Source organism: Doryrhamphus excisus, linkage group LG17 (assembly GCF_037039965.1).
Source record: "Doryrhamphus excisus strain RoL-2023G ecotype Guam linkage group LG17, RoL_Dexc_Guam_v1.1, whole genome shotgun sequence".
NCBI classification, from domain to species: Eukaryota; Metazoa; Chordata; class Actinopteri; order Syngnathiformes; family Syngnathidae; genus Doryrhamphus; species Doryrhamphus excisus.
The window spans coordinates 8,488,085-8,514,056 of record NC_136373.1 but is presented as its reverse complement, the minus strand read 5'-3'; the positions used below and the strand labels follow the sequence as shown (position 1 = coordinate 8,514,056).

General features: G+C 41.9%; 1 protein-coding gene across 10 annotated transcripts in view; it reads left to right on the top strand.

The window, feature by feature from the left end:
* prdm16 (PR domain containing 16) overlaps positions 1 to 25,972 on the top strand; it is a 199,079-nt gene that overhangs the window by 52,823 nt on the left and 120,284 nt on the right. The gene's annotated exons all lie outside the window — the stretch shown is intronic.

Here is a 25,972-nt window from a genome sequence, read left to right as displayed (position 1 = left end):
TTCAACTAAAGGCCGCGGTGCCCGGAAACGGAAAAATGTCCACATGTTGCATATTTGTGTAGGTGTGTGTGTGTGTGTGTGTGTTGCATTTCGATGGAAGCTGATCCGTAGAGTGCTGCTGTTCTTTACAGTCAGGAAGAGGAACTATAATATTGTTTCATAAATCATCTAGAACTGCAATTGCATTTTTAAATCCTATTACAGTATTTGTATTTGTATTGAAAGTCTGTGTTTTGTGCTTTTCTAGTCTCAGTTACTATAATTTTGACACACACACACTACACACACACACACACACACACACACACACACACACACACACACACACACACACACCACGCACACACACACACACACACAAAGAGTTTTTTTTGTATTATGATATTTGATTTGGTCCATATCTCTGTATTGGAGTTTGGCTCAATTAAGACCAGTTGACTGTGTGTGTAGTTTAAGTTTGTCAGTGTGTAACCTGCACACACTTCAACTAATTAAGATGTAACAGTTTTTCTCCACATGAGGACCCAGAAGGTGTTCAATGATTCCGGCCACAATTTAACCAAGCAATTGATTATCAATGGCTTGTGTTTGTTTGTGTCTGCACTCCCAAATTGATAATACTGTATATGTATATATATAGAGTACATGTTGTGTTTTTTGTGCGTGTGCTGAATGTGCACAAGTAGTCTCATCACGCTGCTTATGTTATGGCATTTTTTTGGCGTGCTATTTCCAGATTGATTGAAGTGTAGCTTAAATGTGAAGTTATAAGGTTGCTGATAGACAAATCTGCAGTCATGAACTTGCCTCTGACGCATTTGATGATTGTTTTGACAGAAGTAACAAGGCCCAACCCATAACACTTTAAATCCAGTGGTGTAACCTCTGGCTGAGCTCGCCCCCCCCTCCCTCACCCCCCAATATGCAGGTCCCCATCCCTCGCTGAACACACACATTGTGTTGAATGTGTCTTTAGTGTTCCAACTCAGTTTGATTTAGGTTTGAAATTGTTTTATTTAATCCGAGTGTGGTCGTCTTCATTATAGTGTTGGAGTTCACTGGTTATAAAGTCAAAAGCAATATCATGCTTGTGTGCTCTCTAGAAACCTTCACTTATATACAGTAGTTGTTACAGTAATAATGTTTTAGGTAAAGAACAGTCTCTGTGATGTTAGCTTAGTTTCAATTATTCCCTGACATTTTGGGCGTTTTAAGCATTTCATTAAAAAAAAACAAGTATGCGGTTTTGGGGAATGTCAGTTTCTCATCCCGTCACATCTGTACATGTGACGTGCTGAGTGTGGACTTCCCCAAAGTACCTCCATATCTGCTCCACAAGAGCTCCTTCACTGAACGCACAATTATTCTATTCTGATCTGGTGGCTGATATTAAACCTTACAATGATTTTGCCACTTTGTAACTTGTCAAAAGGAACTTTTTTTCCTTCTTTAAATTGAGAAAAGTTACTGTTGCACTTCCAGTAAATCCAAAGTGGTGTCTGGTTCTGTAGCATATGGTCTTCATTTGATTCACATAAAATGATATGAATACAGATGAATTACTTTATGTACTGTAAGTATAACTTCAGATTGAAAGAGCAGACTTTTAAAGTAAATGTGCAGGTCACATTTCCACTCGCTTGTCTCGAAGCCCGAAGGTCTCTTTCAATTTTGTGTAAATTAGAGAAATGTGAATACATGATGACTCACCTACTGTCAATTCTGGCTATCTGCATTTATTAGAATATTAAATTTTTAGTCACTTTTACAACTCTCTTACTCACACACTCATTGTTTTTCATACTTCATACTTCCACAGTGATTCAGTCACTCTTCTCTAATGGTGCTGCTTTGCCCAGGATAGCTCTCTAAACTGGACACACATGTGCCATTAAATGTTTAAAAAACCCCCAACAAGATTTCAGACATTACCGTCATGTCGGAACAAGAATATCAAGGTCCACGTCTCACAGTCCACTCATAGGACACAACATTAGGCACAGCTGCAAAATCTAGTGACATCCAGTGAAACGGTATCAGAACTACACTGTATTGTAATATGTTTACTGTCATGCCAATCAATAGGGTAATCCATAAAACTATTAGATGCCTCTCTGTGTCAATCAATCTCATTTTTATTCAGCCGTTGTATTTCTATCTATGGTTGAATGTCAGCGTTCAATAAAAGTTTTAGTTTTAGTGGTAAAAGTGACTCTTGCGCTCCCTTCCAAAGCTTTCTGTTTCATTTAGTGACGACAAGATTAGAGGCAATGATAGGATTTAACCTCAGTCAATCACAAACGAGAAAGGTTTCCTGCAAATGTCAACCAAACAGCATGAGTTGTGGCTGCCTATGTGTGTGCGTGTGTGTGTCTCTAAGGGGATGTATTATGCTTTTTCCACTTTTCTGACCTATAAATGTAGTTCAAATGTAGTATTATTTGGTTAAACGATGCCAAAGTTTCAGATAATGAGGTTTGCACATTTGGAAGTGAGCCCTAAAAGAAGTTTGGGATTGCTCAAAACTTGTTGTGTGCGGACTAGGGCTGGATCCCAGATGCAGAGGAAGGAGGCAGGTGTGCAGGTAAAGTGGTCTTCAATGCAGGCTTTTGGGGAGCTAAGCAACAAAAAGCAATGGCGCTAAGAACAAAGAAAACATAAGAGGAACCATGCACAGAGCAACACTCACACCCAGGAGAAGGCAGGGAAGAACAGAGGACAGGAAGGGCCTGGCGGTGGAACATGACAGTACCCCCCTCATCTTGTAGTTGGAAGCGACCGAGCAATGATGGTTGGCCAGTTGTTGATTCCGCTTGGCCGTGTGTAAAAGGGCACCCCGGGTGTTGCGCCAGGCTAGGCAGGCATGTCTCAGATGGGCCGACACCGAGGGCACGGCTGCCTCAGATTACGGTGAAGGGAAGGCCGGGGGCTGGTACCCGTAGGCAACATGCAATGGGGAGATGTGTTGTGGGAGTACTCCATCCACGGGAGGTTTAAAGCATCATTTCAAACCATACAACCTTGGTTTGTGTTCATAACTGTACTTTGTACAGTTGTTGGAGGACCTACCATTGACTTCTGACCCTTGTTGAGGGTGGCACATCGATGGGTGGGCGCCTCATCTACACACTCTTCCTTCAGTGTGGTGCTGGCTAAGTTGCATATTTAGTTGACATACAAATACCATGAAGCATTAAGCTCTTGCACATGGCTCCAAATCCCGCTGATACGCTGACCTCACATTATCCAGTTGGCAAATAGGCTATCCCTCTTTCCCGCCTTGCTCCATGACCTCATCTGCTGTGTTTGTGAAAACATCATTTGGCAGTTTTAGATGTACTCGTAATGTTTTCTTTTGTAGCAACCCCCATCCTCCTTTCCTTGTACCCTTCAGCCAGCAAAAGGGGCAGGCTTTTTGTTTAAAAACACTGGTCTGCAAGCAAAATGCTTCCGTAACAAAAGTAGGGAATTTTTTCTTGCTTTCGATCATTAATAAAGAAAAAGTAAATCAGAACTGAAGGCTGGCTATAGTTTAGAAGATACGGTCAGGAAATGTATGCAGAATAATGGAGAAACGGTAGTTTATCAAAACATGCAGTGTGTCCATAAGCTGGTTGTATCTGAACGCCTGTCTGAACATTCCAATACATTCATTTTATTTTATGTCTGCAGTTATTACATACAATGTTTTGGTTTGATGCATGCATGTAGACAAATTACATGAACAGGAGCAGAAATGGACTTTTCCTTCAGAGTTTCTTGGAAACTATAAACCTGATATTTATAAGCAGCTGGTGGCAAACCATCTGAAGTCCAACAAAGCCTGTGGCTGCAATATGTCACTGAAGATGCACTTTTTGCAACTTAAATGTTTTAAAAATGTAAATCTTTTTAAGCGGAAATGTCTAAATCTATTATGTAACCGATGCGATTTGGGTGTTAAACAATATCAATAAATATTGAATACATTAGCTAACCAGCGCAGTTATCAATTGATTACCAGTTCATCTCATTAAAATAAATTTGATTCTCTCTCCCTCTCTTTTTCTCTCTCTTTTTCCTTCTGTGTGCGTGTCTGGCGTGAGTTTTGCACCACCCACTGTTAAGACGTGCATGCTGTTTGCCAGACGAGGGGCAAATGTGTGGAGTCCTAATGAGCTTGTTGGAGCAGCCCTCATGATTCCCTCCACGTCCTGGTATCCTGGGGATTGCTCAGCATTGTGACTAGTCTTATCTGGGTCTAATCCCGATTTGTTTGGCATTAGCCAGGTCACTTTCTCCCTCTTTTGCCTATTTTTTTTCCTTTTATTTCTTCGTTTGTCCTGACTTGGCTCTTTTTATTTGATCCTCAACCTCTTGTCCCCGGTGCCACCTTCTTTCCTTCTCCAAAATGTTTGTGTAGGTTGACAACTTGGATACTTTATCGCTTTTGTTGAACTCACTCAAGTAAGTTCCACAAAACTTTGCGGAGAGTGTTGTTAAATAAATCATGAAATACAGTGGAATTGTACGGATTTGTTCCAGAAGGTCCGACTCTAACCGAAACGGACACTAGCCAAATTAATTTTTCCCATAAGCAATAATGCAAAACTAATGAAGCCTTTCCAGACAGGCAAAAATGCTAACACAAAGCATCTTTTAATAGTTTTACGATTACAGTTTTATATGCAGAAAACAGTGTTAAACAAGAGATAAATGAACATTTAACGTCACTTTTACTTACTTTACTTTTTTTCCATGACGTATTTCTTCAATTAAGTGCTGTCTTTATCAAATGCTGAAACTTTTTAATGATTTCAAAACAAAAGTAGTTGGACACAGTTGGAGTCTTGCACCTAGGTCCGTCATGATAACAAATTTTATGATATATATCTGACAAATTAGTGTCGATAATCAATACTATTGACAACATTTTAAATCAAATTTTTGTCATGAATTAACATCTAGTATTATACTCCACTGTTCCCACTTTTGTGCGACAGTCAGTTTTCTTATTCCGCCTTCAGTTTAATTTTTTTTTATCCAATTTGACTCCTGATTGTGGTCAACACTCACAGCCGAGGAGTAAATACAAGTCATTCTCATTCTCCTCCATTACTGTTGTTTGTTGTGAATGAGGCTTTCAGTGCAGCTTGGTTTTCACAGTTTACCGCAATACTGTGTATTTTTGACTTTTGGATTCTGTCTATGTATTTCTACCCTATGAATGTTTGGGATAATCACTACAACAATATAAATTTGATTATAAATGAATTTTCCTGTATGGATAGTATATAACAGCATACGTGTGGACATGTCCCCAGTTGCAGTCTGACATTGTTGATGATGCTCGTGTTGTCCGGATATGAAAACAGATAAACCGCCCTCCCCTGAGTTATTTGTCCGTCTGCCCCTTAAATAGCCCACAGTGTGTGAAGGCAGCGTGGCTCTCAAACTCCCTCAGCGTTCTTCTGTTTTCATTGGGCCGCCAGTTCAAAGCCTTGGCTCCATCTTCACTTCTATCTCCCCTGCTCCTCTTTCTCTCCCTCCCTCCCTCCCTCCCTCCTCCTCTTCACTAAGGTTCTCACTGGGTTTCATCATTACTGCAAAGATGTGCTCGCTGTGTCTCATTAAAGCGGATTAGAGACATCTCCACGTCTCACGGGGGCAGAGTGAGACGTTTCTGTCCGGTCACCCCCCCCCTTCTTTTCTCTCTCAGATCAGGTTCTTTGATTTGGCCAGATAAAGGCCTCTTTCATGTTGGTGGGGACGGTTAGCGATTACACTGTCAAGCCCATCGTTTTGGTGGGTTTGACAAATTTGCCGCTCCGGGTAGGGAGGGTTTGAGGATTGTACTGGCTGGGCGGCGGACAAGAAGATTCACAGTAATTGAGCTGTCATTATCCAATGACCCTGTCAGGCGCATGAGCGGAGGCCTCAGCGGCCCCTATATTTGTTTAATACTTGGGATAACTTTCTTTGCCACAATCATGGACAGAGTGAGGAGGGGAAGTGGGGTGTTAGCCCCTCCAGATGAATGCCTTTATGCGTATTTGGCCACTTCTCTCGAGCGCCGCTGTCCACGAAAATTGGCTCTGCTACATTACTGATGTAAGTTTCTTTTCTTAGCTCCTCCACGCTGCAACATAATTAGGCCCATATAACTGGCTGCTGTTTATTTATAAAAGAAAGCTGCTGGCATGTTGATTACGGAACCTCCCCGGAGAAAAGTTCCTCAACTAGTGTTTTTCACTTTCATTAAGTAGAATGTGGTGTGCGGAATAAATTGACATTATTAAGTTTTAATACCCATTTGAACAAAATGTACTGTTGGCTAAGCTTATACTAATTACTACTAGTTCTACTTGCTACTATGGGCTTTAAGGTGTTCAATCTGCATCCACAGTGAGTTTATGGCTCCTGGTGTTCATCTAAGCTTACGTTTATTTCAAACTCACACACGGTCAGAAGCCAAAATAGGCCACAACAATTATTTTACAACACTATAAACAAATCTTATTGGTGTGCCTAAAGGTTTGCACACTTATTGCAGCTAACTGTGACGATTGCAGCCAAGCTAGTGCTAAACTACCATGAGGGGTGTCCTGGCTGGTCCATATAAACAAGATGACTTCATGTTAGCTATGGGAAGTTGACCTACAACATCCGCCGGCTAGCATGATTCTGCTCAATATAGCACTGCATTGAAAGAGGAGTTTAGAACATTCAGTGGGAGATCCTCCCATCGGTTTAAAAGCAATATTCATACATGTGATCTCTGATATGTAAGCTAACAGCCAAAACAAGACATTTCTTTTTACTTTTTACTTAAAACGGGGTGATGTAAACGGACCCTAAAAGATGTTGCACAACAATCTGAGTGATGGTGATGGAGGAACGCCTCGGTTAGGGTCGTGTGACGAATGAATGAAATAAGAGCCCCCAGCCCTCATTAACCAAGAGTCAGATTGTTTTTGAAGTGATGAGTTGGCCAGAATGTGTGTGTGTGTGATGTGTGGGATCATGGGTGTGTGTGTACTTGTTTGTAGATGTTGTAGGGGGCTTGGCTGAAACATTTCAAGACGGTCCATTAGCCGTCTTCCCCTTTACCAACACTACCATTCCCTTGTGCTGACCCCCTCCTACCCACCCTCTCAGCCCCTCTGTCTCAGAGGCCCCCCCCTTCAAACCCCCAGCCTCATCCTGCCAAGTCTACGGTTCCAAAGTAACGGCGAAGCAGCCTGCGTGTGAAAATATTAAATTGCAAAAACATCCCTGGGTGAGAGGGTGTGTGAATGGAGCTTTCAGCACTGAGTCCGGCCCAGGCCCTGCGCTACTGACTGACGGACAACAAATGGCATTTTGTGTCCAGAAAGCGGGGACAGAGAGGGGGAGAGAAAAGAAAGGAAGAGGAGAAAGAGAGGGAGCGAGGGGGCATCTTGAGGTTCTTCAAGCCTCTTCAGTGAGAGGCCCTAAACGTAGTTCTGAAATGCCTTATCACATGACCCGTCTGACATTTGGCCTTCACTCAGCAGAGACTGTCAGGCTGCTCTCCAACTCGGGCACAAAGCCTTGCAGCCTCAAAGGCCACCATTCAGCAGACGTGCAGACTCCCCCCAAAGGTAAATAGGTAAAAGTAATGTCAGTGACCTCCACTTTGCCTCACTCGACGTGGGGGCAGATCTCTTAAGATGCTGTGATAATGTCAAAATGGAGGGTGCCCATCTCTCACGAGATGCAGCTTTCTTCACGAAAAGGTAACTTTTTAATATTGTTACAGCTTGAAAAGGCAGCATGTTTGTTCTGCCCGAGGAATCAAGTCTAGTAACTCTGTGTGTGGTGCGGGTGGACATGAGTGGATTTCTGATGCCTCAGAGGACTGACTGGGTCACAGCATGACCGTAACCTCCCGTCTTGCTCCGCAACCCACACACTGGCACTCTCTCACTCCTGATCAGTCCAAGGATTCTTTCTTCCCCTGTGTTTTTCCATGTCCTCTGGAACACTGGAGGTTCTCTTTCTCTCTCCGGTCTCCTTTGAAAAGATGCGGCGTCTTTGTCCGGCCTGATAAAGGATGCCATAGTTCCCCTTTTCCCCTTCTTTGTGGCCCAAGGCTGGCGGCTCCCGTAGAAGTGCAAATGGTATCCTCTCGGAGGGGCTGTCCCCGCAGGCCCCGGAGGGCCCTCTTTCCCTCTCCTTCAGGCTTGGCTAATTACCAGCCTGCTCACCCCCACCTTGTGGCCCCCACCAGCTCCCTGGTCCCTGGAACCATGGACAGCACATTCCCACAACCAGCACCTGGCTTCTTTTCTCCTGGCCTGCTTTGATGGCTGACACCCCAGCCTGGCCCTCCCTCCTCTTCCTCATCCTCTTCTTCTCTCACTACCTCGTCTCATTCTTCTCTCCATTCCTTCTCCCTCCGCTCTCACTCCCTCCCTGTCTTCTAGTCTCATTAATGGAGGTTTTAAATTGCTTTCTGACCCCGACAAACGGCTCTTGTTGAAAACAGAGATGATGGAGAGGGAAAAGAACGGATGTGAGCATGATGCTGAAGAGTGTGTATGCTACACTACATTCACTATATAGTGGTACACCTTTTTTTTTTTAAATTGCAGTTATACAGTCAGTGCTTGGACAAAACTATTTAAGTTTTCTCAATCTTATCAAGACCGGTGCACAACGCAAAGGTCCATAGAGCCATATTTAGATACATTTGATGGAGGAAAACTCTCATCTCTCGTTTCCTTGTCACTTCTCTCAGGTAAAAATACTTTGATCTCTGACCTTACAAATGGTCTTTCCACAGACACAATCCAGCATCTTGCAGGAATGTGGGAGGGGAGGCAACATTCATCTTCTATTTTTACTTTCTCTACTTACAGTGTCCAGGTGTCTCAATACTTTTGTCTTCATGCATCGTCATACGTCTTATCTACGAATCTTAAGACATTTTCAAATGCCTCATTAGAGCATCTGTGTTTTGTTATGAGTAAATAATATGTGGCCTGTTTCATCTTAAAACACGTCTTTATTCCTTCTACAGGTACTTTCATTCGCCCAATTTTAGCAATTGCGTCCAAAATGGGACATTTGATTGTGACGGCTTGTACATTCCAACTGCTGCATTAAATGCAGATTGACTGTTTGTTGCTGGAGTGTTAATCCACTCGCACGCCGAAACACAAATATCTAATTAATTGCATATTTGTTCTCTCCCGCCTGCAGGCCTAATCAATAGGCTGTCCCAGAGGATTTGGCCAATGCAGAGCTGGCCTTTGTGCTGCCTGATGGTCCCAGCGAGGGTGACTGGGACAGCTTTCTGAGGAAAACAAATAGCTCTATTACAGACTTGCATCTGCGTGAGCCAATGCCTCTCCTCTGGGACTTTTGAGCATCAGTTATTAATCGTACCCTCTCGCCACATGGAAGGAGGATTGTTTTTTCAACATAGGTTGACGCAACAGAGCCCACAAAGTGAGTGTCGTGGGATTGGGTAAAACTTGACAGAAAAGCAGTGATATGGGAGAATACAGCAGGTTATAATGTAACTTGTGGGATAGAATCTGAATATTCTGAGTAACTTATTGTTCTTTAGCAGTTTATTCCCGCTGTAAGGACTTTAGAGACCTGAAGGCCGCAAGTTTGAATCCCGCTACTGCTAAAAAAATACACTAATATTGATTTTTTTTGACGGCGCAAAAGCCACTCACTATTGTCCCGATCAATCTCCCATGGCTGCATATGTGTAAACGTGTTCTGCAACATAAATATGCTGCATTTTGCAAAGTGAATTTACTCTTGGTGATTAAAAATAGTGTGACAAAATAGTCAGTGAGTTATGTGCCAATAAATGGGCCCTTCTAATGCATTGAGAGGAAAACAATAAATATTCAGTGCTTGCTTGGTCTATGCTGACTGCAGCACAATAAAAGGCTGCACACACATGCACACCCAAACCTGTTACATGTACTAGCCTGCCAAAGTGTAACCTATGTTAGGATTTATTTTAGTTCATTTGGATGCAAAATGAGCTATGTTTCTGTGTTTGTATATAAATAATTACCTGGGTAAAACGGTGGAATCATTCCATTGTTAGTATCGCTCTGCTTTGTCCCAGCCACAGACCATCACCTCCAGGGCTTCTGATGATGTCATGAACTGCACTGCTTGCTTCCTCACCATTTCGACCATGATGAGCACAAACTAAATGACATGAAGGCAGTCGGACAAGAAGCTATTATAGTAGTTTTTTCTCCCCTTTATAATCTGTACCTCTGTAACGTACAAAAAAAGGATCGCATCCATGTGGCTCTGGTCTGTTACATCACTAAAGTTTTGTATTGTGTATAGAAATTATTTTCCTCATTAATATTTTCCCAATACAATAAATATTCTATATAATAATAATAATAATAATAATAATAATAATAATAATAATAATAATAATAATAATAATAATAATAATAATAATAATAATAATAATAATAATAATAATAATAATAATTTGTCTTATTATTATTATGTAATATTATTTTTATTATTATTATTATTTTTATTTTTATTTTTATTTTTATTTTTATTTTAATTTTTATTTTTATTTTTATTTTTATTTTTATTTTTATTTTTATTTTTATTTTTATTTTTATTTTTATTTTTATTTTTATTTTTATTTTTATTTTTATTTTTATTTTTATTTTTATTAATAATCAAAATAATAAAAAATAATTATTATACTATAACAATATTATTATTATTATTAATATTATTATTATTACATTTTGAGCTGTCTTTTCTGTTAACCCCTCTATTTTCATGAAAACATTGCAGAGGTTAATCATGGCTACTTTTGGCATGTAATGTATCTACTGGACATTGTCTCAGGGCAGGACCCCCAGAAGAGAAGGCCACATTTTTTTGTTTTCAGAAAACAGCAGGGAACTTTGATTCGTGGTTTTTCTGCAGCACAAAGCGAGGGACCCGACTCAGCACATCTGAGAGTACTTTGGTGAAATAACAGCAAATGTTTGTCTTGTATTGTATGGCACGCTGCTGGAGGAGCGCTAAAGCCCCTTCTTCCAGCGCCTAAAGCACCTCTTAATAAAATAGTCAAGAATAACTCCTCTACCTTAATCTTCCCCTCAGATTACTGCACTAGGGGCGGGAAATTAGCAGCAGGCCCACACGCTTCCCGCGTTGCTTGTTATCTCCCATTGACACAATTTGAGCTGTATTTGCACTCGCTGCTTCTTTTTCATCTGTATCACCGTATCCTTCCTTTGCACCTTAATCGCTTTCTGAGGAAACTTGCCTTATCCTTCTATCCTTTATAACTCTATCTGTGTGGGAGGCTGCACTGACTTAGCAGGGACGGAATAGATGGGTAATGTTTTATTAGGTTAGTATTAGAGGCGAGATGTAGTTCAATGCTGGTTGAATTCTCTAAGGTCTGGGCTCCCAAAGTAGGTGTTTCAATCACTGAAATTTACGTAATGCACTCAAATCTGAAGGAGTATGCCACTGAAAAGAACCACTGCCCTAAGGCACATGTGACCAATGTCAGATTATTATTATTCACCTGATTTTATGTGGCCTAAGAAAACCTGGACTTTACCTTTTTGCTGCTAAATGTGCCGCTGTCTGATTCTTGCAACCAGAACTCTCTCTTAACACTTCCTGTCCGCTTGACCCACCTTCCCATTTGCCCGTCTGCCATCTGGGTCTACCAAGCGACACATACACATGCACTCATGTGTGCACACACACGCACACCCACCCATGGACTGACTTTCACACACACATTTGGCTCATGCACATAGTTTTTCAACAATGCAAATTGACTCGGAATCCCGACCCAAAGTTGGGAAACCCTGGAGTGTCGGCTCGGAAAGCCGTCTTGGTTAAACCTGATGAGAATACATGATGAAATAGGATGATGAAATTAGATAAACATAATTGTTTTTACAGGTTGCTCATGAATCAATGAGTGCAAGCAGGCTGGGAAAAATAGACATTTTATTTTTAATTTTTTGCTGCAGGTGCTCGCTTAGCGTGTATTTGCTCTTTGGATGACTCTTTTACTCTAAAGAGGGCAATTTGTGTTCCTCACCCGTCTCTCTCTCTCTCCAGAGGCCAGAGCTGAAGTGGCCCACTTATTTTAGCAGGGTCTTGTGGTCATGACTTGTGGTGACATATTAATTGGGCAGTTCCTCTAAAGAAAAGAAAAGGCCAATGTCACCATTGGTCCAAGTGTGTTTGGAGAGCCTGCAAAATTGGTTTTGTTTGGCTGGAAAGCTCTGTTGGTGTTTATTTACACATGGTGCTGTGTCAAATAGCAGCTGGCTCACAGTTTCTGTCCATATGTGTGTATTTCCTATCTTGGAACACATGTTTGGTGCGTAGACATGTTTTCTCACATAAACATGCTTGCTTGTCTGTTGGTAGACACAGACAGACAAACAGATGAGACATGGTGAGTTCAACTTTCTCCTTCTTGTTGGGTTTCCACACGGTTTCCACCGTGTTCATTCACAAGTCATTACAAAACTGACATAATGTCCTGGTGTCACAGAAGTAAATGACTTGCTGTTTTATTTAGGCACATACACTCAGTTTATTTGAGTTTATTTGTCCAAAAGTACGACAGTAAGTATTCTCCCTTTGGTAGAGGTAGCAATATTAGATTTATGTTGTGCTTTTTGGTTGTACAGTTGGCTACTTACCACGTCATGTTTAGCAGCGTTAAGTAGCTGCACTAAAGAAGAATAGCTAAAGATTGTCAAAGGTATACCCAAGAAATATACAAACAATTTTTAATGCATTGCATCTGAACACCACATTCATAAGAGGCTGCAATGACGTCAGCCTCCTTCTGAGCTCTGGGCTCCTCTCGCTCCCTCTGGTGGACAGAGGCGGCATTGCGGCACCATATTTATTAGGTATTCCTGTTGAATATGAAGTTTCTGTGTGATAAGTTTTGTGTTCTTTGTATGATGACATCGTGAGTCTGACTGTTGAGTAATGACCTCCTGCGATTTCCAGTGTGCCACAATATGGCATCTTATTACATGGCAGCTTATTTATGTACAAATTGTCTATGTACAAACGGTCATTTCCTCCAAATTTAGCAGCCTATACAGCAAAATGTTGGTATTTCTTGAGAGTCAGAAATTGTCTGTTTAACACAAACAGAACTTGCGTCTGCTAGAATGCTATGGTTTGAAATAAAAAGATTTTAAATCATTTTATTGCAGGGCACAGTAATAATTGTCTCTCTTGCTTACAGGAAGTTTAATGCAGGTTAGCTCATTGCACACACCTCCTCATGCATAACTGTGAATTTGTAGTCCAGTGCCCAAAACTGGCAGCCAGCGAGTGACGGCATTTAAATGCTTCTCCGTCCATGAGAGCCGTTACCAAGACAGCAATTGATTTAGCTGGCATCCTTTCAGAGAGAAACAATAAAATAACAACATTACGCCTCAGATAATTGGCCCCTTGGAAAGCTGGAGAATGACACATTTCTTCTGTTTTTCTTCTCAGGGAAAATAAAGAATGGGAAAGAATGGATCTGCATTTGCGCCTTTTTCGGTTTTTGGTGTTACTGGGTTCATGGGAGACCTTAGATGGATAAAATAGTCTCCAACATACCCGCGACCCTACTGAGGATAAGCTGCATAAAAAACGGATGGATGGATAATACTTATCGCTGCCCCATATATCGGATTACATTTCATTTATTTTGAATGTGAGTCATAATTAACATGTGAAGGTAGCAAGTGCAAACCTAATGCTTGCAGGAGGAGAACAAGTTTGCCATTGCCGCTATCTTTATGTCAGCTCTATGCAAGAAAGCCATTATAGCATATCTACTTGTATTGGATGCTAACAGTGTGAGTTTTCATTATAACAAAAGACTGATGACTGATCATTCCTTCACTTTCTTGGCTCAATGGAAGTATCAATAATAGCATTCATCTGTCCCCCCAACAGCCTTGATTCAATTATTTTTCACTCTTCCTCTGAATCCTCCACCGCGGATCCGTTTCCAATTGAAGGCAGGTTGTGCTTTGTGTTTCTCATTGTCATGACAGTGTTGCTCAACAAATGGAGGCTCCCTTCACTGTGGCTTTATCAGATCTGGAGCAAAAGGGGGTGGAAGGGAAGTAGGGTGGGGTTAAACAGGTAAAAGTGGGGTCAAAAGTAGTTTACCCTCAACTCCTGATTGTCTGCATTTCCCCCTTTTATAGGAACATTAGATCTGCCTGCTCCTCATAACGTGTGCTTTGTATCCAATATGAAACCTTTGAAGTTTGGAGGGTCCCTCACCCCCTTAAAGACACACACACACACACATACCCCATAGACCTCTCTTATCTGGCCCCCCTCCACTTACTTCCAGACATTGCTCATTACCTGAGGCTGCATTGGAAGAAAGAGTGGTGGTTAATCAAATTGGCTCTGCAGGTTTTGTGGCCATGGAAGGGTCATTGGTTGAGTTTTAAGCTGCAGAAAAACATCCCAAACTAAAAAAAAAGACAAAGAAAGAAAGAAATTGGGATACACCACCGTAAGTTCATGCATGTTCTGAATGGTTTTCAAGCATGGAAATGTTAATATGAGGATTGTATACAACATACGTCACAATCGCGTGAGTGCCCTCGCTGGCTTCGTATTCACCTCTCACCCAAATGAGATCCATCCTCCTTTTTCCATCCTTCTTTTTGTCCCATGCCTCGTCCCTCAGCTGCCTGCTGCCAGCCACTTTTGTTTTTACATGGTCAACTTCTCAGAGAACACGCTCATATTTGTGGCTTTCTGGGTTGGCAGCAGTGTGTGCTGCGCTTGTCAAGTTTTTTTTTCACTCTGACTTTACCCGAGCGCGTAAATTGAACTGTTTCGTCATGGTGTCCCATTTTGCTAAAAAGTTAAAAATGTACTGTCTGCCTGGCCTGCTGTTTCTTCAGTGCTGGTGTCACTTTTAATTTCTCAAGAAAGTCCTCCAAATACATCATCATTGAAAGCCTCTCTGATAGGTTCCTGAGGAGCAGCACGTCATTTTGGGGGGGAGTCAGTTTATTTATGGAATCTACAAAATAAATGCAAACATTTTGGTCATTTTGACCGCAAAAGTCCATGAGTGCACCCCTCACAAAAAAGCTGGGCTCATCTACAGCATCGATCGAAATATGACAGTGGAAACGAGACATCTAAAAAAACAAACCAAAACAATGTGTAAGATGATTATCTGAAGTGAGGTCAGAAATGAAACATGTCTTAGCAAATTAGAACCATGTTGTTTTGTTGTATTGTTGAACTACTTGGGTCTGCTTCTTAAAAAGAAGCGCTTGCCCATGGAAAAAGGAAATGGGCAGGGAGTGTGTATTGAGTACAGAAGGTTACACATGCAGAGGCACAAAAGAGGAAAGATCTCAGATGCCATTTGCAGCTGGACCAAAACAGGCACAAAGTCCAAGATAAGAAAAGCAAAAATAACAGACAGAGACCAAGAAGGGGAGACTTGACAGTGAAAATTGTTTTCTCTGGAACAAATAATGTCACCCGGGCTGACTCATGAGCCTATTGAGGAATGATGATGATGACGAGAAGAAGAAATCTTGGACTCATTTCTTCGTCCAAGCTTAGTTTGGGGCATCATTTACCAAATTACCAGAAAGGGGCCTCTGCATGTGTGTGTGTGTGTGTGTGTGTGTGTGTGTGTGTGTGCACTGTAATAACCACATTCTCTCAGCATCTTCGGCCACCAGGGCCTGTTTTCATAGCTGGGAACAGGGATGGGCCCACACTCGTTAAGAATACTATTTCGAAAGATGGGAAAGAAAAAAAATGACTGGATTGAGGGGAGAAAGATGACCAAAAGGGGTTGTGTAGAAAGACAAAAAGGCAGCAGGCGTGCTGCACAAAAGATGAGCCAAAAATTCTTCTATTCTCTGGGAAAATGGCCTCCTGAGATTGAGATCCAATCAGATTGAATTTGATATTCTGCCTGAATGAGAGACAGAGAGGGCATTTTGCACAGCATCTTTAGGGAAAGACTGGACATTTTATTTTCTTCTCTTTTGTTTTTATGCTCTGTGCACACCCACTTTCTTTCTGTGTGTTTGGTCTTAATTTAACGACACTTTTCCACATCTATTTATCAGTCCTCCTTTGGTTTGTACCTTGAGTCTTTCTCATTATCCACATCACTATCCATCACACAGACTCCGATATTCATCTGGGGTTTGTCATGTCAAACATGGCCAACGTCTTTCTCTTCTGTAATTATGGCAGAATGTACTTTTTCATATTGTACCGCTGGCTTAGGATTGTGCCGTCGTGTGGTTTGGATATGGAAACATGCTCAGCTCAAAACTTCCAGCCTAGCAGGAACATAATTACATTGAACATAATTTGGTACTCAGGAAATCAGGAAAATCTGGGTTCCAATCTCCGCTTGAGCATCTCTGTGTGGAGTTTGCACGTTTCCGGGTTTCCTCCCACATTCTACAAACATGCAGGTTAGGTTAATTGTCAACTCTAAATTGTCCATAGATATGAATGTGAGTGTAAACTAGAAATTTCCCACTTGTGATGGGCATGCCACCCGTGCTGTGATTTTACCGTGCTTATTTCAGCTGAATGCACCTCGCAATCTTAAACTTGTTCATAACTACACAGTTCATTTCACTAGACTGTGGGCACGATTGTGCATCAGTCACAGATGGTGTTTTTTTTTTTCCATCTGCTTGCTTCAGCTGGTCGGCGAGTGATATCATGTCAGTTGGAAGCACTTTTAAATAAAATGTATTATTATTATTAATAGTATTTTATTAATATCATATATACTCACTGAACTGAAATACACGTTCAGTCTTCTGACGTTGAAATTTAAATTTTTACTTTTTTTTTGTGTTCCTTTCATTGCCCATGTATCTGTTACCTGGAATCCGGAATTATTGTCAATCCCAGACGTATCCTAAGAAAAACTCTTGCCTGCGGTGCTCAACTTAAAGTAATGACTGTTTTTAGGTTTCTCCAACCGAGACAACTCACTCTTGGCCTCTGGCACAAGCAATAAACTTGGCACTCACCACTCCCAGCCCTCCTTTGACTCCTTCCGCCTAATGTCTTCTCATTGCCTTGCAAAGCCATTACCCTATTGTTGTCATTTTAGCTCTTTCCTTAAAGCGTGTGCATCTTCTATGGAACCAAAAAACAGATGAGCCGCCTTCAAAAGAAACCTAATAATATAAAGATAATGGCTGATGTCCAATCGGCCTGTAGTACTAATCAAGAACTATCGTGGGAAAAGTGCACCAGGACAGAGGCAGTGGTAGCGGTAGAGTTGGTGCATAGTAGGAGGAAAACCAGGCACATTGTCCCGTGGAGATTAAAGTCTTCCAAAAGGCGGCATTGTCCATCCAAGGGGCTAAATCTTCCTCCTCCCGTCACTCAGGGTCTGAATTCAATTCTCCTAGACCCTTCTTAAAAGAGAGGCTTATCTTCTACTCAATAGCTTGTTGCGCTACAAGCCAAGCAGGAATGCACCGAGTTGTATCCCTGACACCCGCTCACTGAGTTAAAAAGGAATTAGGGAAGAAAAATCGAGAGTTGGAGAAAGTGAGCGTCTGAATTGCGCTCTTTTTTTTCTGCCAGATGATGTGCTCTGGGAGGCAGATGGAAGTGCTGATAGAGGGTGACAGAAGGACAGGGGATGGGAGAGTGGGGTTGATTGATTGCTGCTGGGGGATTGAGGCCAGCAGAGAAGAATATTAGCCCGCTCAGTCTGCTTTCTCCTGGGCTGCAGGTGCATGGTTGCCCAGTTGGAGAACAGAAAGAGAAGCGACAGCGGAAGGAACGACTTGGCAGCCACTGGCATGGTGTCTAGATGCCACAACATAAATCCAACCCCTAGCTTCTTTTGTCCGCTTACCATCGCTCCCTTTTGCTCAAGCAGCATCTCTCCAGCTCCAGTCCAGGGGGGCATCACCAGTTGCTAAAACTGGTTGCTTTACAACATGTACCCTGCACACTGATCCAATTGAAACACCCCATGTCCCACAAAAAAGGAAAAGACACCGGTTGGCAAATAAAAAGGCTCTACTGTGTTTATCCTAAAGTGCCCATTTTTACCCTTTTCTCCCCAACAGTCTACCGACACTGAAATGACCTCAGAAACACAAAGAGAGTGAAATAAATGGATATATCAGTGTAACATGATGCTGAATGTCCTTTCACTTAACTTGCCATACAATAAGTAAACAGACGCCATAGCTCCCCCATCCCTCTATTCTTTTCCCACTTCTTAGGAAAAACAGGATTTTTCCGCTTTGACACCGATTTCCTCATTTGGTGTTTATGCCCAGGCTTTCCCCGCTTTCACAATGTGCCCTCTTTTACTTCACCCCCATTTAGTGTGACTTGGCTCCACTTAATGACAGAGCTTACACCTGCTTACAGGATTAAATTAATTAGTGTGAAACAGGGCTTCGGCGGAGGGGAGGCTTGCAGTGATGGCAAAGGGAGAAGAACAACAGGGGTCAGCAGAAGAATGGACGGCTTTATGGCTGGACTTGGGTTGAGTGCTGGCAGGGAAACTAGTTGTGGGAGGAGGAAGTGGTGTGTTTTTCAGGAGTGGAAACGAGGTTGGGCAAGGTGACGGGGGATTTGGATGGTTGCTTGGTGCGTTTTGGGGACAAATGTTCAATGTTGGATGCACGGTGGTCGAGTGGTTAGCGCGCAGACCTCACAGCTAGGAGACCCAGGTTTGATCCCACCCTCGGCCATCTCTGTGTGGAGTTTGCATGTTCTCCCCGTGCATGCGTGGGTTTTCTCCGGGTACTACGGTTTTCTCCCAAATTCCAAAAACATGCTAGGTTAATTGGCGACTCCAAATTGTCCATGAGTATGAGTAGGTATGAGTGTGAATGGTTGTTTGTCTATATGACCAGTCCAGGGTGTACCCCTCCTCTCGCCCGAAGACAGCTGGGATAGGCTCCAGCACCCTCGCAACCCTGGTAGAAAATGAATGAATGAATGCAGAATGAATGAATGTTCAATGTTTGGGTATGCGGGGTCAAAGGTGATTTGGGAACACATCAACACAGCTGAAACCTCTGATTTCTCGATCTGTAGATTGCTCTTCCCACTTTTTTATTTTGATTAATTCATTTGCTTAACCCGCAATAATCTGGCAACCAGTCCAGGTTGGACCCCATCTCTCACGGGACGTCAACAGTCCAAATTATTCAACCCAAAACCAACTCCTTATGATGTATTTGCAAGTGTATAAAAGCACACTTGCAATGATCCGGTTGACACTGAGGGTTGAGTCCTTTGGAGTGCTGATTTGTATGTTTGCCATGGAGCGGTTTCTTTCTTTCCAAATTTTGATTCACTAACTCACATCTGTTTAACCACTCCTCACTCCAAAATATTACACAGTCTGCATTTTGTGACGTGATTATGAGAAATGATTGACATATTCCAAAAATATATTTGTAGAGGGTGTTGCTCAGTCTTTGGTCTGCCCTCTGTCATCTGTCTCTCTTCTCACGGCCTCAGTCTTGTCTCCGTCCCCGTCCAGCCGCTAGATGTGTGGTTAGAGTGCTGTATTCCTCATGATAAGCAGTAACAGATGGGCCTCTGCTCGTTCTGTTTTCTTGGTGCACTTGACCTGTTTCACTTCAGACGTTTGGATACTCATGCATACCTATTGTGTGTTGCTCAAAAGGTGGAATGAGAACTTAGTGTACGCATAAATTTAACCATAACTACTGTATGTCTAACCATAATTAAACTACATCTTACTATACATTCTACACAACACAATTAAATGGTTGTGTTTAGATAGACCATTGTGGCATATCTTTTTTTTTTAAAGCTGTGCATATTACAATGTCGCCAATCAATAGCGTACACACACACACCTTCACACACAGGGATTTAGTTGGTGACAGATGTGTTGTGGTACGGCACATTGCGTGGCAATGGTCACCTCAATCCCTTCCATATGACAGTGATTAGGCAGGACGCGCATAATGCTCATAGATCCCTGCCCTGACATCTAACACACACAAGTAAAGGCACAAGAAAACACTAATGCACACACACTTACACACGCTTCCGACCCCCACACTCCCTGGCTTAGCACATTCCGTGCCTGCATTAGCAACAAATTGCTTTGCACACAAGAAAACTGTCATTGTGATGTTGCAGCACCGTTTGGTGAATAAGTGCTGGATGGTTTTGACAAATAATGTAGTCGCGTTATACTTTATTAGTGTTGATCGTGTGGGCGGTGTGGGGGTGTCTCTCTATGTGCCTGTGAGAGTTCACAGCTGTGACAGCCTGTGGCCTTGCCAGTGAGTCCCTAATGCTGATAAGACATTGACAAGACAGTGCTCATGATGAATTGTCATAATAGCTCATTTCATGGGTGAAAAGAACTGCCTATCCACTTGTTAAAATCAAACGCATTCTAATTTAAACATGTGTTGTAATGATTGGCAATCAGGAATCATAAACGTCCTGTTAGTTAAAAAGAGGAAATATTCAGTCGTTGAACTCAACACCTAAATGGGAATACACAAAGTTGTATCAACTAAAGTATCTTATAGTTGGATTGAACACCCAAAAATGATATGCAGATCATTCCCTTATGTTTTAGAATCAATTGCTAACAGCGCCAACTGGTCTGAATTTCATTGGATTGCATTATAATTCAAAAAAGAGGAAAAAATGTCAGGCAGTAGAGCTGCTGAAAGTCTCATAGTAAAAATATTTAATTTTTCTATTTGTCAACTGGCAAAAACTACATTTGCAATACAGGAAGTGGATAAATGTATTGCAATTGGTTATTGAAATGGTTGGGGGTTATGATTAAGCAAGCGTTGCTTCTTCTACACCTTTTGGACATTGTATTATGTGATGTATCCAAAATAACTTGCATGCATGTTCACATGAAATTATTATTCATCATTATTAATTTAGAACCCCTGTCTGTCTTCTCTCTTATTGCATTCCACCATTGATGTTACACAAAGGCAGTTCAATGATGTACTTGTGGCTTATAAAAATGTACTTTATCTTCAAGTCTGTGAGCTAAGTTAACCAAACTTAATTACCCTCGTTGAGGCTGCAGCCAACCTTGCATCTTTCCCCCTCCTGAGTTGAGATGGAGAACCAGGAAGAATAGACAACGGCTGTCATGTGTCTGTTGTTTTTGTTTGCAAAAACTTGGTACCTCCTTTCTGCAAAGCAATGCACAAGTCCATAATTAATCAGCTTGTAATCTTCCGTGCCCCTCTAAATGCGGTCTGGTAATTATATCTTTTGGCCTTTTAGAATCCCTGCCTGTCCTCCCTCTTATTATATTCCACCTACCTTTGATGTTGGACAGAGGCAGTTCAATGATGAGTCATCATGCTTTAAAAAATGTACTTTAGCTTCACGCCTCTGTCCGTTTTGCTTTTGTAGCTCACACTCAATCAAACACATGCTTCCAGACACTACAAGTAAAAGTGTCTGCCTCCAGACTTGCCATTTGCCCCGGCACCAATGCAGGGGGCAAAATAGACAAAAGCCTCTGAGGGTCCAATGGCATCAAAGCGATCATTGCCCCCAGCGCCTCCCCCCATTTGAGCCTCTCACCCATCCGCTCTCCCCTTATCAGGCTAATTGAAGACAAGCTTTCAGAATGGATGCACAATAGGCCCAACACTATAGTGGCATTTCAGACTCGACGGGTGGACTGGAGAAAGGGAGATGGCGAGTATTCTATAAGCCAACCCCCCCACGCACAATCGTCTAAATCCCTTATTCTGCCGTTCTTTTATCCCGTGGCATCTCATTCAGCTCCCTACTTGACATAGCTCGACCTCTGAACCCAGAGTTTATGAACTGGAGTGACAGCTATTTATTTGCTGCAGAAGTAATGTGCGGCAGTGACATTATACACAGATTTGGAGCAATGTTAGCACTAGCATTATTTCAAGAAAGCCAACGATTGCCTGGCTGAGTTGTCAGAAAACATCTAGAATCGTAAAGACAAGGAATAACGTTGTTTGTGTGTGTTTGGGTAAAATAGGTTGTGCTTTGAAGTTGTTGTGTTCTATGGCGCTCACTATGGAGGACATGCAGCGCCAAGCAAACACATCCCTGCTTGAACAAACAGGGGAGGACAGCAGAACAAGACTAATGATGTGATTCACTCATTCTGAGTCCACATATACACACACACACACACACACACACACACAGCATGTAGACACACTGTATATTCTTTTCAGCGAAGACGAAAGGAATTTGCTTTGGTTTTTTTGTATGTGAGAATGGAAGCTGGAAGCACACCTGACCCTGCGTTCTTCCAATCTTTACATTTTTAAAAGGGCTGCATTAGCGGAGTCTCTGCTGTATTGCCTTCGCCAAGGAGACTATATTTTAAATGCTGCATACTTATTTGCTTGCAAGTTTTTGCAAAAGCTCCATCAATAATTTCCTCACAATATTTCAGAGGTGTGCACCATAGCCTATGAAAAAACATTCAATATTGGTGCAGATCCAAAAGAGGTCATGTCAAATGTTTTCTGTAACTTGTCAGTGATTTCAGGCTTATATGCTGTACTTTATCTCCTATATACACGTACAGTATGTATTGCATGGCGGTGTGGTGCAGATCCACATTATGATTGTTGATGCCTGGCATAACTTTGTCGTCTTCTGAGTGCCATTGTAGCCACTGCAGTGATGTGATGCCATGTGGTCAGTAGTAACCTGCATGTGTGTGTGTGTGTGTGTGTGTGTGTGTGTGTGAGTGCTGTGACTGCATTGTTCAGTCCTTGACAGAAGTGAATTAATCAGACCCCTCTGGCCCATTTGTCTCTATTTGGAGGGAAGGGAAGGCTAATTGGAAAAGAAGCAGGTGTTAATAGAGAAGGGAGTGAGCCAAAGTAAGATGTGTGTGTGCCTCTGACTCACGCATGTGTGCGTGTGTGTGTGTGTGTGTGTGTGTAGGAGCACACGCGTGAAATAGAAGTCTCTGAGCTAAGTTAACCAAACTTAATTAGGCTCGTGGAGGCTGCAGCCAACCTTGCATTTTTCTCCCTCCTGAGTTGAGATGGAGAACCAGGAAGAATAGAGAACTGCTGTCATGTGTCATCATGTGGCTATTGTTTTTCTTTCATGCACGCCTGAAAACAAAGCAAAAATATGCTAATTAAAGCATGTACAAGCACACAGAGGTCTGCAGTAAACTTGCACAAGCACAATGCAAGGGTTGGAAACTGCTAGTGTGTGTGTGTGTGTGTGTTGTGGCAGGCATGTGTCTTGTCTTGCTGTTGGCTAGCAATAAAGTTTGAACCTGTTTGGGAGCAAAAGCCCCGCCAGCTTGTAAGCTCCCTGCATATTTAGCGTCTAAATGATGTCAGCAAGTTTTAATGACTGACAGCTTTTGTCAATTACACAGGAGGGTGGCGAGTAAACTGTAACCGATGCTGTAAGTGTGTGTGTGTGTGTGTGTGTGTGTGTGTGTTTGAGGTGGTATTTACTCAGTTGAAAGTTGTCTCCTGTGTGGTCTCACCACAGAGTTACCCAGCGTTACACACTCGCCTCCCGATGAAATGATGTTGAATGTTCATTTCCCCATTCCGTATGTCGTGTTTGTGGCACTGCTTTTTCAAAATAAAACGTTAAAGTGTCACCACCAGACCTCTCTGCATAGATTGTGCCAACGTCAGCAACAGTTGAAAAAAAGGGGTTGTCCTCCCAGCATAATCGCCTCTCGTCCCCTTCCCTCGAAATATAAAAGTAAACCTGATGTTAAATATTTAGTTGTCAATTCATGAGTCATTTTTATTATTTTTGCATCATTTGAGTGCCTGGAAAGCATTAATTGGATTTACATTATCTTCTTCAGAAAAACTTGCCTTGGTTTTAGTCATTTTCCTTTTAAGTGGGACCTTCTGGAACTGATTAATGACACTAACCAAGGCATGGCTGCATATTAACCCATTTGCAGTGGTAAACACTGAAAATGTTCAAAAAGTTTGCGTGTGTTAATGTGGTGAAAATATGGATCTATGTGAACATTCTGCCCTTGTGAACCTGGGATGCCCCCTGACAAACATTCATACACACACAGTCAGAGGTGGGATTGCTGCAGGCGAGGATGCAGGTCGGCAGCGATTAGAGGGACTGTGTGTGTAATGGTTGCCATGTGCGGGCCCGTCTCATCCACCATTACACACACATACACACACACATACACACCAACGGCGGCCATCTCCTGAATCCCTCCAAGTTACCGTACACTTTTAAAAACATTAGCCTCTAATGCTTTAATGCCCTCCCGTCAATGTGGGGTTTGACTGGAGCTAAAATGGCAGACACAGAGGAATGCTGCCTCGTGTTTGCTCAGGACGAGGAAGGTCTCCGGCTAACATCTGATTCATTAAAAAAAAAGAGAGCAATAGATTAATTGGAAAATAAATTAGTGTATTTTCAGTCGATTTGTTTAGTGCCCTTCACTTAGGGCGCACTCAGACTCTACCATCCCCGACCATGCCAAAGCACGGTTGACATCTAAAAACCAGATTATTGGACTAAGTGGGAACGTTTTGTGCCATGCATGAGTTACTACCACCTTTTCCAAAAATGTCCAAACAGGTTAAAATAATCCACAATGTCAAGACGATTGCAGCAAAGCAGTGTCGTAAAGTAATGATAAGCACGGTTGAAGTTATACTGTAGTATACTGTATGAGTGTACTCTTCTTTTCTCCTTTTTAGCCAGAATATGTCCAAAAGTGATTCAAAACGTTACACCTGCATCTGGTCCTCCTCACTGCATCTCGACTGTCGCAAATTCAGAACTACTGGAGCCCAACGGGTGCTGAACTATGGTGTTAATGCAAGGGATCCATTGTGTCAACATGTGAGCGACTAAGGTCCACAGGAGAGAACAGTCTAGACTATTTACTGACAAAGGGAGCAGCATAAAAGGGCTATTATTCAATGTAAACTTAACCTAGGAGTGAACCTTGTCAAACAAACGAACATTTTTTAAATCAAACAAGACTAATACAGTAATGATACAGTGCTGAACTATCGCCTCCACAAGACCGTCATGAAAAAAGGCATTGTCCCCCCACCAAAGAGTTTACAGGGCAGGAAACCGACGTAAAAAACTGCACCAATGTGAGCCACGCTGAATATTGGCATTGATGTCTTAAAGCGTTCCAGGTGTCGCCGAGTCCAGCTGGCACACTCAGCTTGTCAGAAAGCAGCATGCCTGGTAGAACCGGAGGCTAACGTGCACTTGGACACGCCACCAGGAGTACGGAGTGGGCAAAGACCAGCAGCAGGGCATGTTGTCATTGTCACAAACTCAGAGAATTAATTGCTTCTTGTTGCATGATTGGTGATTGGGGGGAGATGAGTGTTAATGAGACTGTCGCTAACTTGAGTTGGAAATTAGTAAAAGCCATTGGAGGTTAATAGAGATAAAGCATGTACTCCGCCCTTTTAGAGTACACCTCTACTTTTATTAGCTGGACTCTGGGTTGTATTTTAATTGTAACAAATAGTATTTGGATGATAGGCCAGTTAAACCTGCACCTCAGGTAATGTAGATGCTGAATGTTGTTGATCCTGAAGATAATATTTCATTACCTATTTCATTACTTCTCTTAAATAGAGAACGTTGATATTTTTAAAAATAGGCTCAAGACCCACCTATTTAATTTGGCTTTTAACCCTAACCCTCTTAGTATACTCTTTTTTAACCTTTGAACTTGACTTTAATCTAATGGTTATTTTATACCCTATACCTTTTGTTTTGGATCCTAACCAAATGTCTTTAGATTTTTACACACGCATATTTTTGTTTTTATTAATGTTCTTATATATTTTACTTTTTATCATTATTATTTGATTATTATTTTTTTAATTATTATTATTTGTCATTGTTTCTATATATTTTTCTATATTATTATTTT